The sequence below is a fragment of the Trichechus manatus genome, unplaced genomic scaffold (assembly GCF_000243295.1).
Source record: "Trichechus manatus latirostris isolate Lorelei unplaced genomic scaffold, TriManLat1.0 scaffold00085, whole genome shotgun sequence".
NCBI classification, from domain to species: Eukaryota; Metazoa; Chordata; class Mammalia; order Sirenia; family Trichechidae; genus Trichechus; species Trichechus manatus.
The window spans coordinates 8,410,995-8,416,153 of record NW_004444021.1 but is presented as its reverse complement, the minus strand read 5'-3'; positions in this window follow the sequence as shown (position 1 = coordinate 8,416,153).

Below are 5,159 nucleotides of genomic sequence, written 5' to 3'. Positions count from 1 at the left end.
AACAGAGAGAGATTACATGAAATTATATCTGGGATTTGCTTTTAAAAAATGACTCCTTTAAAAAAGAAAAAATGAAACAAGATTGGCAAAATGTTGAAGCTGGGTGATAGGTACAAGAGGGTTCATTATTCTATTCTCTCTACTTTCGTGTATGTTTGAAAATTTTCATTTTAAAATTTCTAAAAAGAGACATACACAAAAATGGAGAATCCAGATATTTAAGATGTTTGATCACAAAATGGCTTCCTTTCCCGTTCCTCTCAAAGGGTTTTCTAGTCTTCAGCACTTTTTCGACTCCAGTCTCAATATCATATGTGTGTGTGTGTGAGAGAGAGAGAATCAATACGTAAGATGTGTTGTTAGGTGGGAAAGAGGTGTGTCAGGAGGATATAGCCAAATTTCTAGGGCCTTTCTAACTGGTGGGAATGTGTTGTACTCCTTTGGAGTTAAAAAACAAACAAACAAACCAAACCCTTTGCCATTGGGTCAATTCTGACTTACAGCAACCTACCCATAGGGTTTCCAAGGAGTGGCTGATGAATTCGAACTACTGACCTTTTGGTTAACAGCCATAGCTCTTAACCACTGTGACACCAGGGCTCCAATGGGGAGGAAAAAAGGGAGAAAACCACTGGTTACAGGAACTAGGGCACATTTATACAAATATAATGCAATGTTTTAAGAATATGATGCATAAATATATTGAGTTGTGTTTTAGAAAGTGTCTTTCAAATTCTTTGGACACAAACTTTATTAATAAGTAAATATTTCACATCACAACTCTGTCCACTCATAGAAGTTTGAAGTTTATCTGGCTCCCACCAGTACAGCTGTGCAAGTTGTTTATGGTGGGTGTCTATTCCTACACCATGCCAGTTGTTAAACATTTTAAACATTATATACATTTTTTATGCATACATGCACATCTGTAACAAAATTTTATGAAGTAATACTAAATCTTACTAAGTGTGATATACTCTGTTTTTATAGTCTACTATTAAAATTTTGATTGCAAACCTCTACTTGATTTCACTATCTTAAATTAATGTATAGGAAACCATACATTTATTGAACATAAGTCTAGAAGAAAATCATGGTGCCTGTAATGCTTACAGGTTCCACTAGAGGGCATTACAATTCTAGCCAGACAAATTTTATACCATGGCTCTCCTGGGGGGGGTGGGGGGGTGGGGGGGGCTGGGGAAAAGGGTAGGAATGGTGTTTTTTTGCAGGTCACAACCAAATGGTTTAGGAGGGTCACCTGGCCCAAGGGCAGGTCAAAAGACCCAACACAGAAAGTCCCGCCCATACTGGGATTATCAGGGTCCATCCGAGTCACAGTCTCACATATCTGAAACGAAAACTGCAGAAAGATTTAGGCGTTTAACTGAATAGGCAAAAGGTAAAATTCCATGAGATAAGGAAAGGCTAGAAGGGTAATAATGAGTCATTACTAATCCAAAGTTTTCACTAAATTGAAGTTATGGCGAAGTAAAAACTGTGAGTAAACAGAAGAGATAAGGCAAAAAAAAAAAAGATATTAACATATAGGGCAAGGAAGCCTGTTGATAGAAGAGAGAGAAGTGAACAGGCATTAGAGTAGAATCACATTAATAGTGGAACTCTAAAGGGGCAACCTCAAACCCTCTTCCTCCATCCCTAGAGCTTCAGGCTCTGTTATCGTGGGCCCCTGTCTTCCTTGGAGCCCTGGTGGCAACGTGGTAAGGGCATGGCGCTAACCAAAAGATCGGCAGTTGAAATCACCAAGCTCTCCTTGGAAACCCTATGGGGCAGTTCTGCTCTGTCCTTTAGGGTCACTATGAGTTGGAATCAGCTTGATGGCAATGGGTTTTCTATCTTACTTAGTGCCTAGGTCTCCTTACAGTAAACTTTCCCTCCTTTTCTTGACCTAGTGACAGTTGAGTCTCTTCTGTTTATTCCTACAAAGGAGTCTAATCAAAAAATAAAACATGGAAGATGTTTCCGGTATATTAAGTTTAGAAAGCATATCACTTAATGGTATTTATTTATAAACGAATTTATTAAAAATGTATATTATGATATCCATCAAGATGTTAACAGTGGCTATAGCTGAGTGATGGTATCGTGGGCATACTTTTTTCTTCCTTTTTTGCACAAGTTTTTATTTTTTTCCTAAAATAAGCATATACTAATTTTTAAATGTTTTAAAGATTTTAAATGCAGTGCTCATCAAACAGAAAGAGAGAGAAAGAATTTTAAAGAACGAAGATATGTTTAGAGATAACAGCACATGGTTGCTCAAGTCTCCAAAAGGAGACAACTTTGGGCTGGACTCCAGCAGATGAGCTGGACTTGCAAGGCCAATGTGTCCTGGAGGGAACTCCCTCGCAGGGTACCAGCCTGAGCAAAGTCTGAGAGGCTAGTGCCTTTAGGGTGTACTGGGAAAGTGGTGGGAGGCTCACTGTAGCTACAGCAGAGAGTACCCAGAGATCATAAAGGACTCAAAAATTTGAATTTATTTGGTGGATGTTGTTTTATTATCTTAGAAATTTTAAAAAATTCTAATCTAAAAATTATGTATTTGATATACATAAAAATATGTAATTTATATGTGAGTTACAAAGCATAATAATAAAACACATATATAGCCATCACCCAGTTTAAGAAATAGAACATGACCAGTATTTTTGAGGCCCTCATCTGCCTCTCCTTGAACCTATCAAGCTCCCTTTGTTCCAGAAGTAACCACTCTTCTGAATTTTGTGTATAACGTTGTCTTTATAGTTTTATTGCAAATGTATGCATTCTTAATAATAGTAATAGCTAACATTCTTTGAGTGCTGGCTCTGAGTCAGACATTATTCTAAATCTTTTACATATTTTAACCCTAATTCTCCCAACAGCCATGTGAAGTAATTATTATTATTGTCATCCCCATTGAGCAGATGAAGAAACTGAGGCACAGAATGGTTAAGTGACTTGCTTGAAGTCACACAGCTAGTAAGCAGCAGAGCCTGGTTTCAAATCCAGGCAGTCCAGCTCTAGCTTCTGTATCCTTAACCATTAAGCTATCTATCTACTCTAAACAATATGTTGTCATTCTACTTATCGTTGGATCATATGCAAATACAATCATACTGTCTTAGCTTTGTTTCCTCAGAAACACACCCTGATTTATGGATTCCAGTGTGAGTGGTTTATTTTGGACGTAAGCCACAAAGAAAATTTGGAAAGTTAGTAACCAAGACAGGAAAGGAAAGGCAGCCACAAAGCGTATGTTGTCAAAAAATTTACACCATGGGCAACTGAGAGCTCCGGGAGCCAGAGCAGAATGTACACCTTAGAGTTATTCCACTCAAAGAGTGCAGGAACTAGAGTATTTATACACCAACACCTGTTGATCATTGGTCGAGTGCTGCTCCCAGGAACATTAATTCCTTGGCACTTCCTGCCTGCAGTGTGTGCAAGCAGAGCAGGCTTCAGCAACCAGAGAAACGTTCCTTTTGTGTTATGTTGTAGTTACTGGTAGTTGGAGGTTGGGCTGGCCTATACTGAAATGGTAAAGCCCAAGGTGATATGAGCCTACTACACATTTTATAAGCCTTCTGCAACTTGTTTCTTTTGTTGTTATTGTTCACCATCATGTTCTGTGAGATTCATACATGTTGTGTGTTGATATACATAACTGTGGTTCATTGATTTTCATGGCTGTACTTCATTTCATGCATTGTTGTTGTTAGGTGCCATCAAGTTGGTTCTGACTCATAGCGACCCTATGTAAAACAGAATGAAACTCTGCCTGGTCCTGCGCCATCCTAACAATCATTGCTATGTTTGGGCCCATTTGTTGCAGCCATAATGTCAATCCATCTCATTTAGGGTCTTCCTCTTTTTTACTGACCCTCTGCTTTACCAAGCACGATGCCCTTTGCCAGAGACTGGTCCCTCCTGATAACATATCCAAAGTACCTGAGACAAAGTCTCATTATCCTCCCTTCTAAGGAGCATTCTGGCTGTACTCCTTCCAAGACAGATCTGTTTGTTCTTCTGGCAGTCCATGGTATATTCATTATTCTTCTCTAACACCCCGTAACTCAAAGGCATCAATTCTTCGGTCTTCCTTGATCATTGTACAGCTTTCGCATGCATACAAGGCAATTGAAAATATCATGGCTTGGGTCAGGCTCACCTTAGTCCTCAAAGAGACATATTTGCTTTCAGCACTTTTCAGAGGTCTTTTGCAGCAGATTTGCCCAATGCAATGTATCATTTGATTTCTTGACTGCTGCTTCCATGGGCGCTGATTGTGAATCCAAGTAAAATGAAAACTTTGACAGCTTCAGTATTTTCTCCATTTCCTCATGACGTTTGTCATGGATTGAATTACGTCCCCCAAAAAATGTGTGTATCAGTTTGGCTGGGCCATGATTCCCGGTGTTGTGTGATTTTCCCATGTGTGGTAAATCCTGCCTCTATGATGTTAATGAGGGAGGGTGGGCGGCAGTTGTGTTAGTGTGGCAGAACTCAATTTACAAGACTGGATTGTGTCCTGACGCCTTCTCTTGAGATATAAAAGACAGAAGTGAGCAGTGAGACAGGGGGACCTCATACCATCAAGAAAGCAGTGCTGGGAGCAGAGCGTGTCCTTTGAACCGGGGTCCCTGCACAGAGAAACTCCTAGTCCGGGAGAACACCAAAGAGAAGGCCGACAGAGAGAAAAAGCCTTCCCCCAGAGCTGACGCCCTGAATTTGGACTTTCAGCCTACTTTGACTGTGAGGAAATAAACTTCTCTTCGTTAAAACCATCCACTTGTGGTATTCTGTTATAGCAGCACTAGATGGCTAAGACAACATTGCTTATTGGTCCAGTGGTGAGGATTTTTGTTTTCTTTATTTTGAGGTGTAGCTCATACGGAAGTAGTCTTTGATCTTCATCAATAAGTGCTTCAAGTCCTCTTTGCTTTCAGCAAGCAAGGTTGTGTCATCTTCGTATCACGGGTTGTTTATGAGTCTTCCACCAATCCTGATGCCACATTCTTCTTCATATAGTCTAGCTTCTTGATTATTTGCTCAGCATACAGACTAAGTATGGTGAAAGGATACAACCCTGATGCACACTTTCCTTGACTTTAAACCACTCACTATCCCCTTGTTTTGTTCAAACGATTGTCTCTTTG